Source organism: Benincasa hispida, chromosome 4 (genome assembly GCF_027475165.1).
Source record: "Benincasa hispida cultivar pf3 chromosome 4, pf3_genome.v1.1, whole genome shotgun sequence".
Lineage (NCBI taxonomy): Eukaryota > Viridiplantae > Streptophyta > Magnoliopsida > Cucurbitales > Cucurbitaceae > Benincasa > Benincasa hispida.
Window position 1 is genome coordinate 21,281,586 of NC_143481.1, and position 19,842 is coordinate 21,301,427.

A 19,842-nucleotide genomic window follows, 5' to 3' on the forward strand; every position below is an offset into this window, starting at 1 on the left:
AAAAGAAATTAGTGAAAATTAATTTAATTCTTTTAAATTAATTAATAGAATTAACACCAAAGGTTGAAAGCCACTACCCAAAGATTGTTTGGGATCCTAACTCGAAATTGGTGAAGTGGGTTATTATAGCCCACTTCATATTTCAAACACCAAATATAATAGTAGTGTTTACAATTATTTATAACCTACAATGAATTACAGTAGTAATATTTGAAATCTCTCTTTGTTATAGTAGTGTTTACTATTTCTTAGCTAATTTCTCCTACCTTGTTACAATGTTTACTATTCCCTACCTAAATTAAAATAGTATACACGACAAGTACAAACTATTATAACTCATACTAAAATAGTCTTCACCGAAACGCCAGTTATTATAATCCACAAACTATTACAAACAATTCAGGGTCCCAAACACCCTCTTAGTGAAAAATCAATGGTAAAAGTGTAAATTTTGAAACTAGAGACCAAATGGAAAACAAAACGCAATACTCATGGATAAAAATGTGACATTTAAAACCTGAGTACGTCAAAATGGATATAGCTCCACTGACATATACAATATGTGTTGACAACCAAGAGGTCTATGGTTTGAATCTCTCACCCAAATCGTACTTAAAAAGAAAAGAAAGAAAACTAAATACAAAATTCATAAATGAAAGTGTAAAGTTTTCAAATTTATGGACAAAATAAAAATCAATGGAGTTGTTTTTTTCCCCTACAATCTTTACTTGGATTAGTGGTCATATCATTAAGAAATTTTCTATTGCAAATCTCTAATGCTTGCCTAAGAAACTTTATATATATAGCCATAGCTCGAAGAAAAAGAAGAAAATAGGGATTAAAAAAGAAAGTAGCCTACCATAAAATTTCTCCAACATTGGGGAAAAAAATAAAATAAAATAAAACAACTATACTATATACTTGTGAATTTGATAATCATTAACATAACGAACTTGTCACTAATTAAGATTCTCCATTAATTATTGTTTGGGACATAAATATTTAGCTTTATACTATAATTAAAGAAGAAGAAAAACATGAAAGGCTGAGTTTCAAAGATGTGATTGCAAAATTATTATTAATTAATTAATGGTTGGTGTATAATGATTGTGATGTCATGAGATGCAAATAAATTAATTTAAAAAAACCCAATTAATAAAATAAATCAGACAAGTTGGTTTTGTACTTTATAATATCTTAAAGCAGCCCAAATTTTATATTTCTAAATAAATTAATAAAAGAACATTCTTTCTATTTACAAATAGCGGCAACCTAATTTGTTCAATATAGAAAAACTTTTATTATATTTTTTTTGGACAAAATATATAATATTTTGGATTTTCTTTATAAAATAAACCAAGTATTTTGTCCCCATGACATGGAGCTAAGGCTACAACTACAAGTGGAAATAGACAGGTGATACTTTTATTAAACAAAAGAAATAAATATTTAGACCTAAGTAATAAAATATTAACTAACTCTATGGTAGATTCAATCTTTTTCTATAAATCTAAATTATATGATTACAAAATCTTCTCTTTAAGAGATATTAGTTGATAAATTAACTCAAAATTGCAAAGTCAAGTTTATTATAAATATCATAAAAATAGATATCCAATATTTAGTGTACTAAAAATCATGTGTCATTTAATTCGTGTTTGATGTCCATGTAAGTTCACATCCTACTTATCACTCTCCTTATAAATAGTGACATTTGATGGATCTTACAACTATGCAAATTAGTGAAAATAAAAATAAATTTTCATATATTTTCTATTCCCATAAAATTATAATTTTAGTTATTTTTAATTCAGTTATTTATAAGTTTAGTTATATTTTTTTATTTTCTTATTATTATATTTATTTATTTATTATATTTATGTGTGTATACACACACACACATATATATATATTATATTTTCTCCATATCAGTTGTGCTCCATTGTGCTCCTCAATTCACAACATGTTATTAGCTCGTGCTCCTATTGCTTTCATCACTTAAGATAGGTCCTAGAGGTAGGTCGGTTTTTTTCCTCTTTATTATAATTAATAAATTAAATGTTATTTTGCCTATTTAGTACATATTAAATTTCTAATATAAATACAAAATTTTGTAATAGTGTTGCCATGAAAAACCTTCCAAAATTAGAATTCACAACCATTGACATTAATGGCAATAATTATTTGTCATGGGTGCTCGATGCCAAAATTCACCTGGATGCTATGAACTTGGAAAAAATAATTAAAGAATGAAATACGACATCTAGCCAAGACAAAGCAAAAGCTATGATTTTCCGTCTTCATCATCTCCACGAGGGATTAAAAATGGAGTATCTTAAAATAAAAGATCCTCGTATCTTGTGAAAAAATTTGAAAGAAATATATGATCATCAAAAGACAGTTATTCTTTCTAAAGCCTGTTATGAGTGGATACATTTGAGGCTACAAGATTTTAAATCAGTAAGTGATTACAATTCCACATTATTTAAAATCAGTTCAAAATTGTTGGTATGCGGAGAAAAAATTATTGATGCTGGTATGTTATAGAAGACATTTTCTACATTTCATGTCTCGAATATACTCCTACAGCAGTAATATCAAAAGAAATATTTTAAATAGTATTCTGAATTAATTTCATGTCTTCTCGTGGTTGAACAAAATAATGACTTATTGATGAAAAATCATGAATCTCAATCAGTCGGAACGACACCATTCCTTGAAGAGAATGTTGTGAATTTTAATAATAATTGTGGTCAAGGTCGTGGTCGCAATCGAGGTCGTGATCATGGCAGAGGAATAAATTATTATTATTTTTGTGGTGGTCGTTATAATCATTCAAATTTCAACGAACCACACAAAGTGATGATCAGAAAGGAAAAGCTCCATAAGATAAGAGATCAAAAAGTGTTGAAAATAAATACTTCCGATCGAGAATGACTGGTCATTGGTCACATACTTGTCGTACATCAAAACACTTAGTTGACCTCTATCAAGCTTCCCTAAAGAAAAAAGGGGGAAATGTGGAAGCAAATTTTGCATACCAGGATAATAATATATTTGCCCCATCCCATAAGACAAATTTGGATGTGGGGGACTTCTTTGAATCTCCTGAAGAGAAGATTGGTGCAGTTGATGGAACATCAAGTGTTTCTTTTGATTTTGATAATATCTAGACATAATATTGTTGTTTACTTTTATCTATCTTCATGATTTTTTTAATAACTTTTGTATATTTTAAGTGTTGTTTTTCTTATTGTAATTATTTTCTTTTAATGAAGAAACATGGATCATTTTCATATGTTGGGTGTTTAAAAAATGAGCAAAGAAGATCTATGTTTGGCAGATAATACAACTACACATACAATACTTACAAATAAAAAATGTTTTTTCCAAATTGATAATGTTGAAAGCAAAAGTAAATACAATATATGGTTCTGCAAACTTGATCGAAGGTTTTGGAAAAGCAAATATTATTTTGCCAAGAGAAACAAAATTTAAAATTGACAATGTCTTATTCTCTAGCCAATCAAAAAGAAATCTTCTAAGTTTTAAAGATATACATTGCAATGGTTATCATATTGAAACTGATAGTAAGAATAATGTAGAATGTCTATATATTATCTCTACTGTCTCAAATCAACAACGTATATTAGAAAAATTGCTTGCTTTATCTTCTAGATTGTATTATACTTATATATGAGTAGTTGAAATATATGCAACAATGAATCTGAAGTTCATGAATCCAGACATATTTACACTTTGGCATGACCAATTGGGTCATCCAAGATCTATAATGATGAGGAGAATTATAGATAATTCAAATGGATACCCATTAAAGAACCAAAAGATTCTTCAATCTAATGAATTATCATGTGATACTTGCTCTCAAAGAAAATTAATAATTAGACCATTATTAGCTAAAGTAGAGACTGAATCACTTGTATTTTTAGAATGAATTCATGGTGATATATGTGGATCTATTAACCCACCAAGTGGACCATTTAGATATTTTATGGTATTAATAGATGCATCCAATAGATGGTCACAGTGTGCTTATTATCAAGTTGAAATCTTACATTTGTGAGATTACTTACTCAAATAATTAATTTAAGAGCACAATTTCTTGATTATACAATTAAGACCATTCGTGATAATGCTGGTGAATTTACATCCCAAGCTTTTAATAATTATTGTATGTCAATTGGGATAAGTGTTGAACATTTTGTAGCTCATGTTCATACATAAAATAGTTTAGCAGAATCATTTATAAAACGTTTATAATTAATTGCAAGACCATTACTTATGAAAGCTAAGCTTCCTTCATCTGTATGGGGACATACTATTTTCTATGCAGCATCACTTGTATGTATTGGGCCAATAGCTTATCATAAGTACTTGCCATTAGAATTAGCTTATGGTTATGAATCAAATATTTCCCATCTGAGAGTCCTCAAAGGAGGTTAGAAATATATGTTTGATATGATTCTTCATCAATTATTAAATATCTTGAACCCCTAACGAGTGATGTATTAACTGCCCGATTTGTTGATTGTCATTTTAATGAGAGAAAATTTCTAACATTAGGGAGAGGAATCAAGAAATTGGAAAAAGAAATTACATGGAATGCACCATTATTGTCTCATTTAGATCCTCGTACAAATCAATATGAACTTGAAGTTTAGAAAATAATTCATTTGCAAAATATAGGAAATCAATTACCATATACATTTATAGATGCAAAGAAAGCAACTAAATCACGTATACCAACTGCAAATGTTTCATAAAAAATTGATATCCCAACACAACAAGTTGTCACTAATGAGTCTGAAACACGCCAGAAGCGTAGTAGACCAGTGGGTTCCAAAGATAAAAATCCTCGAAAACAATTTAATAGTGAAAAAGACTTGGTTGGAGATGTAAATATTCATGAAGAAATCCTCGACATAACTAGTGAGGAAGGTGAAATACCTAAAGGTAATAATGAGATTTCAATAAACTATGTCATGAGATGAAAAAAGATGGAATCAAACTAATGTAATTATTGACAACATTTTTGCATATAATGTTGCTCTTGATATTATATCTAAAAATGAGGATCTTGAACCAAAATCTGTTAAAAAATATCGACATAGAAAAAATTAGCTTTGATTGAAAGAAGCAGAAAAGATTGGCTTTAGTAGAAAGAAGCAATCGAGGTAGAATTAAACTCACTTTCAAAACAACAGGTTTTTGGACGAGTAGTCCAAACACTAGAAAGTGTCAAATTTGTGGAATACAAATGGGTATTTATGAGAAAAAGAAATGAAAATAATGAGGTCACAAGATACAAAGCAAGACTAATTGCATAAGGTTTTTCACAAAGACTTGGTATTGATTATGAGGAGATATATTCTCTAGTAGTTGATGCAATTACACTAAGATATTTAATTGACTTGACTGTGTATGGAAGTCTGAATGTGCATCTTATGGATGTAGTCACAACATATTTATATGGATATTTTGATAATCATATTTATATGAAAATTCAAAAAGGGTTTAAGGTACCTGAAACATATACATCAAATTCCCGATAATGGTATTCAATAGAGTTACAAAGATCACTATATAGATTGAAACAATCAGGATGAGTGTGGTACAATCGCATGAGTGGATATTTATTATAAGAAGAGTATCAAAATAATCCAATATGTCCGTGTGTTTTTATAAAGAAATCACAATCAGGATTTGCTATTATAACTATATATGTCGATGACTTGAATAAAATTAGAAGTCTTGAAGATCTTTCAAAGGCAATAGAATATCTTAAGAAAAAATTTGAGATAAAAGATCTCGGACAAATAAAATTTTGCCTTGGTTTGCAAATTGAGCATTTAGTAGATGTAATATTTATTCATCGGTCAACTTATAAAGGAAAAAATTTGAAAAGATTTTATATGGACAAAGCACATCCATTAAATATTCCAATGGAAGTCCGTTCTTTGGATATAAAGAAAGATATATTTCAACTTCGAGGAGATAATGAAGAACTTATTGGACCTGAAGTACCATATCTTAGTGCAATTTATGCACTTATATATCTTGCTAATAATATAAGATCAGATATTGCATTTTCAGTAAATTTATTAGCTAGATATAGTTCTTCTCCTACAAAAAGATATTAGAACGAAATTAAGCATATACTCCACCATCTCCAAGGAACAATCGGTATTGATTTGTTTTATTCAAATATTTTGATCTAGTTGGTTATGCAAATTCTGAATATTTATCTGATCCACACAAACCTAGATCTCAAACATGTTATCTTTTCACATATGAAGGAACTGCTATATCATGGCGATCAGTGAAACAAACCATAATGACTACTTCCTCAAATCATGTTGAAATTCTTTCAATTCACATGGCTGAGAATGTGTATAGCTAAGGTCAAGAATTTAGCATATTCGTGTGAAACGTGTGGCTTGTCTTCTAAAAAAAATCTTCCAATAATATTATACGAAAACGACACAACTTGCATAGCCCAAATCAAAGGAGGATATATTAAAGGAGATAGAACAAAGCATATTTCACTGAAGCTTTTCTACATTCATGATCTTGAAGAAAATGGTGACATCACTGTACAACAAATTTGTTCGAATGATAACCTGGCAGACTTATTTACAAAGGCATTACCAACCACAACTTTTGAAAAATTGGTGCAGAACATTGGAATGCGGTGACTCGGAGATCTTAAGTGATGTTTTTGTAAAGAGAAATAAATATATTGTATTCTTTTAGGAGTATGTATTATATAAAATATGTACTCTTTTTCCTTCACTAGGGTTTTTTTCATTGGGTTTTTCCTAGTAAGGTTTTAACAAGACATATTTCATATATATATATGTGTGTGCGCATCTAAGGGAAAGTATTATAAATATCATAAAAATAGATGCCCAATGTTTAGTGTCCTAAAAGTCATGCGTCATTTTTCATGTTGTCCATGTGGCTTGTAATAATTAATGTTCGGTATTCATGTAAGTCCAAATCTTACTTGTCACTTTGCCTATCAATAGTGACATTTGGTGGATCTTAAAATTATGCACATTAGTGAGAATAAAAAGAAAATTTCATATATTTTCTATTTCTATAAAGTCATATTTTCTATTTCTATTATTCCTATTTCCATAAAATTATAATTTTAGTTATTTTTAATGTAGTAGTTTAGTTATATTTTATTATTTTATTATTATTATATTTTATTTATTTATTTATTTTTTATTATTATTATTATTATTATTATTATTATTATTATTATTATTATTATATTATATTTTCTTCATATCTGTTAGACTCCATTGTGCTCCTCAGTTTCACAACAAAGTTTACTTTTTGGTATGTTTTTTTTTCTTAACATATATATATGTATGTATGTATGTATATTAGTGCAAACTATATAAATTTGGTTAAAATACTTTTTTTGGTCATTCTACTTTGGAGTTTTTTCAATTGTAGTCTCTATACTTTCAAATTAATGCATATAATTAATACTTTCAATAATTCTCAAACTTATAGCCTCTTGAAATTAATTGTAATCAAACTTAGTTAAATAATAATAATAATAATTTGTATATAAGAAAAATGAAACATGTGAACACATACCAAGATTATAACGAAAATACCAATAGATAGTTAAATTTTTTAAAATAACAACAAACCTATAAAAAGTTTATTGAAAGTTGTTGATTAAGTATTCGACATTTAAAATCATCATATGAGTTAGTCTAGTGATAAATAGGGTAAATAGGGAGACATGACTTTGATAAAGGGCTAAGAAATCATGAGTTCAATCTATAGTGGTCACCTACTTATGATTTAATATTCTACAAATTTTCTTGACACCCAAATGTTGTAAGGTCAGTCGGGTTTGTCCCGTGAGATTAGTTTGTAAAGTGGTTTGAATACTCACGGATTTCAAACAAAACAAAACAAAACTAAACTAAATGGACATTTCAAAGTATCGGGACTAAGATGATATTTCAATCTATAAATTTTTATCTTTGAAATTCCAAAATAAATCTTGATTCAATAAATAAACTTTAAGTTTTTTTTTAATGTATTCTAAATGTAGGGTACACAAAAGCTTTAGTACTATACAGGTTTCTAATTCAAGTAATAAGTTGTCTGTCTTTTTATGTCTATGAAATCTTTAATGTTTGTATAAGAAAAGTCTCATTATTAATAATAACATTGGGATTTTTTTTTTCCAAAGGGGTAAAGAAAAAGAAACAAAATGACAAAAATAAAATGGTGAAATGATGATGCCAAAGGAAGGAAGAAAAATGGAGAAAATGAAATGTGTCTTTATTTCTTGAGGATCATTATCACAATTGTCTAGAAGAAAAAAAAAAGTAATATCCTAAAAACATGCATGGATGGATTGATTGTTAGCATGTTGCTTTCATTCCAATTTTCAAACAATTATATGTATATATAAATATAAGATTCTTGGTGGTTGGATGCTTCTTCCATAAAATAATTAAATAAATTAAAATTTGATTAAACAACGAGCTGACTTTTAGACTTTTTCGTTTCAAGTATAACAAATATGTGTGAAAAATATGAATTTCTCAATCTCAAAGAAAAGAAGTGAAGACTTTATTCTATTGAGCTATATTCATGTTTACTATCAACTTTTATCTTAATTTTTATGGACTCGTAGATCTTAGGATGATAACATTACACAAAAGTTTGCCTTTGTTTTTGTTGCCCCATTTATATAGTGGATCCAATGTGAATTATTTTCCTAGTTTGATATGGATATGTACTTGTTTTTATTTTTAGTACTAGAGTTTGATATTGCATTTGAAAATGGGTTAATTAAAAATTCTTTTTTTATGTATGTATTTTCTTTTAAAAAAAAAAATCGTTGCCAAATTAAAATTTAATCTATAACTTTCCAAGTTATTTTTTTATTGGAAATTTAAAAATAAAGACAAAACATTCTAAGATGAAAATTGCATTTTGAAACTTAAATAAGAGGGGAAAAAAAGACCCTTTAGTCATTACTAAGAAAATTAAAAAACAAAAAGATATATTTCTTTTTCCCCTAAATTTAGAAAGTTAGCAAAATAATTTTAAAATAAAATTAATTAAAAAAATTTTAAGGTTTAAATTGATACCATTATTGATTTTGTGAGAATTTAGGATTATTTTTAAATAAAGAAAAATGAACAAACTTATTTAAAAATATAGTAAAATGTCACCGTGTTTCAGGTTTACCATTTAAAATGATTATCTTATAATTATAAATTTTCCAAAATTGAAAGGCATAAATTAATTTTTTTTTTTCCTTCTATTTTTATAATATTTATCAAGTCGCATTTATTAATATCTTCTTCCATAAGTCATAAAGAAAAGAAAAATGGAAAATGAACTTTTCAATACACTCTCTCCCCATAAAAGCCTATACCTATAGGCTATGACCTATCTTGGAATTTTTAAAATGGATATAGTAAATAGAAATAAAATATTTATGTTTTAATCTTAAGAAAAAATTGTCAACATTTTTTTTTTGTCCCACTGATAAATATAAGCTTTTTTGTTTCAAGACAAAAAGAATTACGAAACAGTGATCTTATTCTCTTTAGTATAACAATTATGGAGATGAGAGATTAAAAAGTTTCAACTTCAAGAGAAAAAATGTATGTCAATTATTGTCAAATTAAGTTAAAAAAAAATAATGATTTTATTGTTCGAAGTGGGAGGCAGTTTATTTTTCTTTTTTAATAGAAAAGAGCATAAGAAAAATTACAAATATGATTTTTTTATAAAAAAAAAAAATACCTTAATTATTATTTGTGATACTTGATGTATTATTAAATAGAGATTCAAATGTAAGGAAAAAGTATATAAAAAGTCAAATAAAGAAAATGTTTGAGCAATTTGTAATGTAGATCAAATAATTATTTCTGAATGAAAATTGAAAAGGAAAGCTTCTCATGTGTTGGATCATTTTCAGTTTCATTATTTGGTCTTCCTTGAAAATGACAAATTATATATTCTTAAAGTTTAAAACTTGCTGCATATAGAAAGTATATAAAAAGAGCAAGTGAGAAATTAAAATTCATAAGAGAAAAATAATTAATTAGACAATATTGGATATTTTATATTAAAGACTAAATTTAATTAATTTTAAAAAAGAAAAATAACAAGAAAAAAGTGGCTGAGGGCCTTGGGTTTTTGGATTAACTAATAGTCCAACAATTGGACCCTATTTATCTCATTTAAACTAAACTTTGGGCCCATATGTTAGAATCCAATCAATTTTTTGAGAAATTGGACCTTTTTTTGTTTGTAAATATATACACTAAATCTAGTTTAGGCTAAATATATGCCTTTAATGTTTGATAATAATTTAGTTTTTATCCTTTTTTTTTTTATTTTAGTTTATGTTTTTCTTCTCCTAATTTATTTATTATAGTTTTAACTTTTCTAAAAGAAACACTTGAAATCTTAGTTGGTAAAGTTCTAAGAACAAAAGTGGATTTTTAAAAACTATTTTTTAAGTTTCAAATTTTGACTTAGTTTTTGAAACATTAATAGAAAGTGGATAACAAAAAAGTTAGTTATTTCAAGAAAAAAAAAAACTAAAAATAAAGTTAAAATAGACATTATTTTAGTTATTATCAAATATTCAAAATTAGTTATTTCAATTGCAAAACCTAGATGAAAGTAGTGTTTATAAACTTAACTTTCAAAAATTAAATTATTATCAAATAGACATTAGTTATTTATGTTTTAATATAGAGAAATTTTTACAGATAGAAAAAATGTCAAACTATTTACATAAACTATCAACCTCTATCAAAAAAATTAAAAGTTTGTTATGTTGTATAAATAGTTTTCCTCATTTTTCTATTTTTGAAAATCCCTCTTTAATATACATATATATTATTTTAGTCTCTCATAGTGAATATTAAAATTATTTGATAGTAAACTTAAAATACCATTTAATAAATTGTAAAACATTTAGAAGAGGAAAAAGATTATAATTTCAAAAAAGGAAACTTAGGACTTAATCAAATATATTTAGCTTATCATTTAGATACATATCAACCTCAACGATGACCATAATTCAATTAGCTAAAATATATACAATAAAATTAGTTATTTCTAGAGAAACAAAAAAACTAAAAAAATTAGAGATAGGAATCTCCCACCTCCCCTTCACTACTCATATCTATAAAAACACAAATTTTAAAAAGGAGTAATTGCAACTTTAATTTTTTTTAAAAAAAAAAAAGTGTGTCCTTAAGTTTTTTTTTTTTTTTTTTTTGCAAACATGTCAAAAACTTCCATTCAAAAATTTGATTGTTATCTGATTTCTATTGATTATTATGTGATTGTCACATCTGCGATTACAAAAAAATTGAAGTCATAGTTTTAGTTTATTAAAATGTATTTGTCATATAATGCAATTTTCCTTTTAAAAAATTATAATATACATATTGAAAGATGACCTACAATGACTCAAGATTACCATCCAATCCTTAAATAATCAACACTTTTTTAAAGATTTTTACGGGAAAAATCCTCTCTACACCTTATATTTCACAAATGTCTTAAGAATTTGAATTATTTTGTTAAGAGTTTTTATCGATAATTTTAGATAAAATAAACCTTTTTATGTTTTTTTTTTTTTTTTGAAAATTCGTAATATTATTTTGTTTCCTTATTCTCATCAATCTGATCTTTTATTTTTAAAATGTGACATTAGTTAAATCCGGTTTATATTCAATTAATGCAAGAATGTCATAATATCATTCCCGATTTTATGAGTCTCTTTTAGGGATGCTTTTTCAAAAAAATTATTATTATTATTATTATTATTATTATTATTATTATTATTATTATTATTATTATTATATAGATTTCGAATTTTGAATTAAAATTTGAATATGATTTTTTCCAAAGGGGACTTGTGTGTCAATATATATATATATATATATATAGTACTCAGGATATATGTGGTTGGAAAAAAAAAAAGCTATAATACAATTTACTCCTTATAATTTAAAAAATATTAAAATTTAGTCCTTACAATTTAAAAATCATAATTCACTCTTCATGGTTGGATAAAACTATTATAAACCATTATAAATTAGAATGTTAGGGGTCGTTTGATTTAGTTTTTATAGATGTCTGGGAATAGGATATTGGGAGGATGTCTAGAAATGAAAAATGATTGTGTTTGGTTGTGCATGGAAAAGATGGTAAAAATTTTATGAACAAAAATTATGTTAAATTTATAAAATTAAGCTTGAAAATCTTCTATTATTTTAATAGATTAATTAATTAAACAATAAATATCATTTAGTATATTGGTAAAAATTAATTAATTAAGAATCAATAATAATTTTAGTTATAAATATTTAAAAATTGAGTAAATTTATAATTAAAATTAACCGATAAATATATTTAAGAAATGTCATATTAATTATAACCTAATACTTAATCATTTTTATAACTAATTAAGTTGAACGTTAGTAATTCTTATTTTTTTAAATAATATAAGAAAATATATTATATAGAAAGTAAATAACGAAATAAAGATATGAAATATTAATAAATAATACTAATTTTTTTTTATATAAATATGATATATTAATGAATGAAGTAATATAAATTAATCACAAAAATTAATTAACTAAGTATAAATAATAAATAATGATTATATGTTTATAATAAAGGATCACATTAAAATTAATCACAATAAATAATTGGTTGATTATTAAAAAAAAAAAGTAATCAATTGTTATTATTAAAAAATGAATTTTTGTACTAATAAATTTAACTAATCATAGTTTACTACTAATTAAATATATTCAAGATATTGATAACTAATTAATTAATAATTTATGTAAAATAGTAGTTGCATTCATTTGATAAATTTGTATTGTGAAAGTAAGTTTACATATTTTAACAGATTATTATTAATTTATTAAAATAAATATTTATATTAATTCTGTTAAATTTTTTTTATTAGTTACCTTTAATCTGAATAAAATTATATATACAATGAAAAACATAATGTGAATGGAAAAGAGAAAAGTCTTGAAATGGAATAGAAAACCCTTATATGTGAGAAATGAGAATATTTGTGAATAGCTTATTCCTAAGCAAAAGATTGAAAACTGTGAAACAAACATGAGACTTGGATGCTTGTATCAATTTTCATATCGAAAACCCTCCAACCAAACGACCTGTTAGAGACTATTTATAATATTTTTTTTTTTAACACAATACAAATTATCTATGAAACTTGTTTTTATTATATAATGTAAGACAACACACATTCTTTTAAAACTATTCTATTCATCATAAGTGTAATAGCCAACATAAAAATGGTAAAAGTAGCTTAATTCAAGATTTCGTTCTTCTATCATGTTAAAATGTATTTTGCGGTGAGCAAAACTTGAGTGCATCCCACTTTAATAATATATTTTTTTAAGGAAAAAAGTAAAAAGAGTTTAACACACGACAAACTATATATTGAAATGCCTTGAATATGTTATGTAAGGGTCGGGGCAACTGTCCGAAACCTAAATCATATTCATATTATAAATTATTTACAATTATGAATCTAGGGTTCAGAGAGGTGTCATATATAAACCGTCTAACCTTATTGGTGGTTTTGTAATGTGTATTATATGATGATATTTATGTATAATACAAAATTATAATTAAAAAATTGAATGAGATATACCAAACTAGAGGTAGTTTTGTTTGTACCTAAGCATGTTTCTTTTCAGATAGGGTTGAGTTTAGTTTGTCTAGATATCCGAGCCTTATGGCCCATTAAAAGAAATTTCAGAAGGGTACTAAAAAAAAAAAAATTCAAAAAAAAAAAAAAAAAGAGAAAGTAGTAGAAAAATGTTAATAAGACAAAAAGTAATAAGATTACATTTTGTCGACATTCAAAAGAAAATCCTACCTTTCTTACCTTTTGACTTAATGTATCAGCCTTTCACTGAACTTGAAGGGCACCCTCACCCCCCACTTGTAGGACACTTCGGACAGCTTGTCATACGGAGGGCCCACCCATGGCCTTTCGTTTGATATCGCTTTACCACCAACCAAAATCCGCCACGTCGTTTTGGGAAATTAGAAAATTAATAAATAAACAATGGCGTTATATTATCGCTTTTCTATGACAGCGACTTCTCCACTTTTTTTAAGGGATTTGTCCGTACTCTATTTTGGCCCATTTTATAAAATTCACTCTCTCTTACACATTGCACCAAAAGTTTTTAATTTTTCACGCTTTTGTCTAAATCTTGTCTCCTTTCCAATTTTTTTAATTATTGATTTGGTTTAACCTCTATAATTTCAAATATTGTAATATTCCCCTCCATTTTCATGAATGTTTCAAAACTACCATTGGAGTATAAATTCTTTAGAATTTCAAACAGAAATCAAAACTTAGAATTGTGTAGGGATGACCTAAAACAATGTGGAGATTCAAATTTTCGTTCTATGTCACCTATTACACCATTTCACGTCTCAATTTATATCCAAATTCTAATAAATTTTCACTCCAGGATATTTTTTAAACATTTATGAAAGTTAAGAGTAATATTGCAACTTTTGAAAGTATAAGGATATTTTTGAAACATATAGCAAAGTTCAAAGGTATTTTATATATATATATATAATTTAACCTTTAAATTTAGTCAATGTACTTTTAGTAAATCTTAAATTTGGTCTATATATTTTCAAATTTTAAAATAAAAATACCAAATTTAAAAAAAAAATTAAAAAAATCAATGATAAATAATTAGTAGTGTCTAAATGTAAGATTTCTAGAAAGTACAAAAATTAAAATTAACATCTAAAAATGTAAAGATTAAAACCGAGCAAACTTCAAAATACAGAAACAAAATGGTATTCTAACCTAATAACTAATTAAATACTACAAAATATGCATGAATTAGGGCAAGTTTGGATTGTGTTTTTAGACTTCTAATTTTTTTCCATTTGAGCCATTTGAATGATTTTGAAACTGTACCAACTACAAAACACTTGGATTACTTTTTTTTTATTTGTTTGTTAGAATGATGGATGAAAATTGATTGATAGGATGACATTTATTATTTTTCGTGTAATTTAATGTGACATTGATGTGTAAATGTTTTTGCAAACGATGTTGTACATGGATGTTGACAATATTTTATGAATTAAAATTAATGATAACAATTGTCTCAATCTTTGTTATAAATTTTATATCAATTATCTTAATCTTCAAAAGTTGAAACCGAGTTATAAATTATATCATGTATTGTGTCAATTTGTGTTAGACATTTGATTAAACAAAAGTACGACTATTTTAAAGTTGTGGAATTAAAATGAAAATTTTTGAAGTCCAATAAAGTCCAAGTTTGGGACTATATTGTGCAATTCAACCTATTTTTCTTTTCTTTCTTTAAATCACGGACACTAAAAAAAAAAATGATATTTTCATTGCTACAAATTAGATTTTAAATAAAAAAAAAAAAAGGAAAGCAAGACCAAAGCAAATGGGAGTTAAAAAAAATAAATTATAAGTTTAATCCTTAAATTCTCGAGTTTATGTCTAGAAGATTATCTTTGAGTTTTATGAAAAATATAAGGTCCTTGAACTTTCAATCTTATATCTAAAAACGTCTTTAAATTTTAAAAATATTTAATTAATCTCACAATTTTTAATTATTTATCTAATAAATCTTTAATATATTAAAAAAATAAAATTAATTATTATATTAAATATCTAACCAGACTCAACTTTTAATTTAGCATCAAGTAGTTTCATGAATCTAAAAATACATCAGATAAGTTGGAAAGAACAAATGAAAATTCTAAAGATTAGCAATTAGAAATTTAGATGTAATAAGAAATGTAGCACTAAATTTAAATTTGTAATGTTAACCTAAAAAAAATGGTAAATACAAACGGAAAGCTTTGATGCGTTGGAGAGAGTTGATTGGTTGGTGAGGAGTTTAATTGTCAACGACAGGTACACGAGATGTTACGTGGAAGGTCACGTGCTTGGCCCCACTTCTCTTCCTAAATATCATTCCATACTTTGTACATCCACAAATTTTTATTTTCTTTTGCTAAGGTCTATGTATAATCAGGTTTAACATATCAATATATTTTAATGGAAAAAATATCAATAAAACATTGATATTGATAGATATTTATAGAAAAATATTAAACAAAGAATTTAGGAAAATTGTTTAAATTTATGAATAAACATTACAACGGTTTGTATATAAGTTAAAATACTTGTTATTGATATTATATTCGTATAATTACAATATGATGCTATTATATTTATACTTTGTTTAATGATTTTTTACGATTTAATATAAATCGAATGGAAAGAGACATTCTAATAAAACATTTTTTTTAAAAAAATAGGAAAAATGTTTATATTTGGTTGTACATCTAGCTACCACCAATTAGGGGTATTTTAAAAACCCGATGACTCGAAAAAACTGATCAACCCAACCCACCCAAATCTTGGGTTATCAACTCATTTGGGTTGGATTGGGTTCAAAGAAATAAAAATTTTATGGGTTGGATTGGTTCATCGGTTCACCTAATATAATCCAAACTAATTCGAACCAACCCAGATTTATTATTAACTTTAAAAAATATATTTTTTTTTTTTTACTTAGAACACAATTATTTATACATGTATTGATTTTAATTTTATTCTATTCTAATATTTTTTTAATAATTTATTCTTCAACAACTCTTAAAAGTAGTTTATTTGCACTTTAGAAAAAAGTTTTTCACTATATAAATTGAAATTGAGTTGTTAATCTAAATTCAATATATGAAAATAATTAAATTATATTTTTTACCTATTTACATTTTGCTTCTTTTTAGAATAAAATTTTAAATAAATGACTCGGTTGGGTTGGGTTGGGTTCATTTTTTAATAAGAGTTATTTGGGTTAAAAAAATTTACAAGTTTGGGTTGGGTCTAAAAAATCTTTCAATTAACCCAACCCATAAACACCCCTACCACCAACTTATAAACAAAGAAAACATATTAATTTCCTTTTCTTTTTTTTTTTTCACGAAGTTCAACACTCAACTTATTGATTAGCATATTTAAATTGTATTAAATAAGATGTTATTAAATTTACCTTTACCGATGAATTTAAACTTTTGAGTCAATTGATGATTTAACAAATTGATTAACATAGAATACATTTCATCAAAGTATATGCTTCAAAAGCTTTTATATATATAAAAATTAGTGAAAATAACAAAAAAAAAAAAACATTTCTATAAATATAATTCTGAAAATAGGAAGTATGTATATTAATATTAAACACACGTTTTTTTACTGAAAATATTCGTAATTAAAATGCACTTTTAAACTCACATTTTTTTTTTTAGTTGTGACATCCTCTGAAACTCACTATTAAGAAGAAAATTGTGCTTTCAATGATGTGATGTCGTTAGATGATGTGTTATTGTCTATGAATTATTTCAAAAACTATTATGGCATTTTCCTTTATCATCTATAATTTTCTTAATTCACTGATATGTATATAATAATAATAATAAATCGCAAATTTTCAGACCATTTTAAAGAGTGTAAAGTGCAAGTGTAAAAAATTTAATTAATTAAAGAAGAAAATAGTTATTAGTAGTTCATTAAAATAAAAAGCAGTTTGTAGTTAATGAATGCAATTTTTGAAAAACCGTAATATATTTTTCGAAGGATCTCAAAAAGTTAATTAACTAAAAAAAATTAAATTACAAAAATAAACAAAAAAAATATAGTAATAAATAACTCATTCGTACAATTAAATTTAGTTTTGAAAATTACCTATCCAAGCCCAAATTTAGAGTTAAATTACATTTATTTATTTTCTACACAAGTCACTTTAGAATTTTTGAAATCACCCTACATAATTTTAAAGGATATCAAATATTTTATCATTTATTAGATAACTCAGATGTTTTAAATTTTTCTTTCTTCTTTTATTTTTTTTAAAAAAATCATTTTTTATAAGTGAAAATTTCAACATTGTCAAATTTATCTTGTCTATAAGTATAAGAAAAAAAAACTTAAAATAAATAGATTAAAAATCACTTTTTAGCCCCTCAACCTTACAACAATTTAGTCTCTAAATTTTTGTTGGTAATGACTTCATCTCTTTACTTTCAAATTTATAACGATATAATCCTTGAAATTTAATAAGTAACACTATGGTCTTATACTTTACCATTTGTAACAAATTAATCCTTATTGTGAAAAATGTTATTAAGATCTAATGAAATTTCTTATACATATAGATCAATATATTAATCGAAAATCAATTGTTATATAAACTATAAAGATTAGGTTACGTGATAAAATTCAACACTTAATTTTAAAGAAATTTTTATCATAACAAGGATAAGATTGTTATAATTTTCAAAATAAGTTATGAAAAGTGATTTTAACCTAAATAAATATATCATGATAAAAATATTAAAATATTGCTATTATTTATTGAAATAAATATATGAAATCATTAAAAGAAGAAAAAAGATAAAGAAATTAAAAAAATATATCAAAAAATGGAAAGACAATGATTGATGTTAGGAATTATGTCGGGTAGTGTTTTCTATTATAAGCAATGCCACCAACTCTCCAAACACTCCCTTTTCTTTTGACAGCTTGCAACCATTTCTCAACCTTTTTTTCTTTTTCTTTTTCTTTTTTTTTTTCACAATAAAAAACCATTTGTAGTCTCTTCCCGACAATAACATCTTTTCGTATCTCTACAATTAATTAAAACATTTATTATATAATATATAATATTATATAATATATAATATTTAACCTAATATTTATTGAATAACTATAATTATTTTTATGATTTATAAATATATTACCAAACACATTTTGAAAATTTGTTTAAAATATGAAACATAAAATACAACTTTATTTTTGAAAATTATGTTTTCAAATTGTCTAGCAACCAAGCTATAACTTTCATCTAAATTAATAGTATATCAATTTTAACTTTTTAACTTTTAAAAATTAAATGAATTTGAATAAAGGAAAATGTATATATTAGTCCCATGTCTTGGATTATGTTTTCATGCAATATCTTGATTTTAAAATGTTATCCTTTTAGTTCTTAAGTTTTGAGTCTAATTTCAATTTAGTCTTGGACTTCAAAATTTACAATTTTACTTTTGAAGTTAGAGTTTTACTTCAATTTGGTTCATAAGTTGATTTTTTAGTAAACGTTCACTTTCTATCTTTGGTGGTAATATAAATTATGAAGGATAACATTTTAAATCAATTTTAGAAAAATTTTCAATTCACATTCCTAAAATTTGAGGGTTGTATCAATTTAAACTTTGAACATTTACAAGTTTATTATTTAGTTTAAAAAATATCATATGAGACATTTAATTTTTCAATTAAACTTTTAAATTGTTATAAGTGAATCAATTTGGAATAGAGATGTCCACGGGGCGTGACGGGGCCGGGGATGCCATTCCCTATCCCCGTCTCCGCTCCCCATTTCATTCCCTATCCTCGTGAAATCCCCACGAGGATCGGGGCGGGGATTCCCTACGAAGAATTTGCAGGGATCGGGTTTCTCGCGGCGAATTTTTCCCTTACTTTTTTTTTTTGTGTAAAAAAAACTAATTAATTTAAATGACTAATGTGAACAAATTTTAATTAAATATTTAACTTTATCACTAAATTGTTTATTATGGTTAGTTTTAACTTACAATTTGAATTTAAAGAATTACTCAAGTTTTGGCCTAAAAAAAGTTAATTAATTTTTTTAGTAAAAAGAA

General features: G+C 25.2%; 1 pseudogene; it reads left to right on the forward strand.

Annotated features, from left to right (window-relative positions):
• Positions 1–2,127: 2,127 nt before the first annotated feature.
• LOC150036570 (uncharacterized) lies at positions 2,128–19,579 on the forward strand (annotated as a pseudogene).
• Positions 19,580–19,842: the final 263 nt, after the last annotated feature.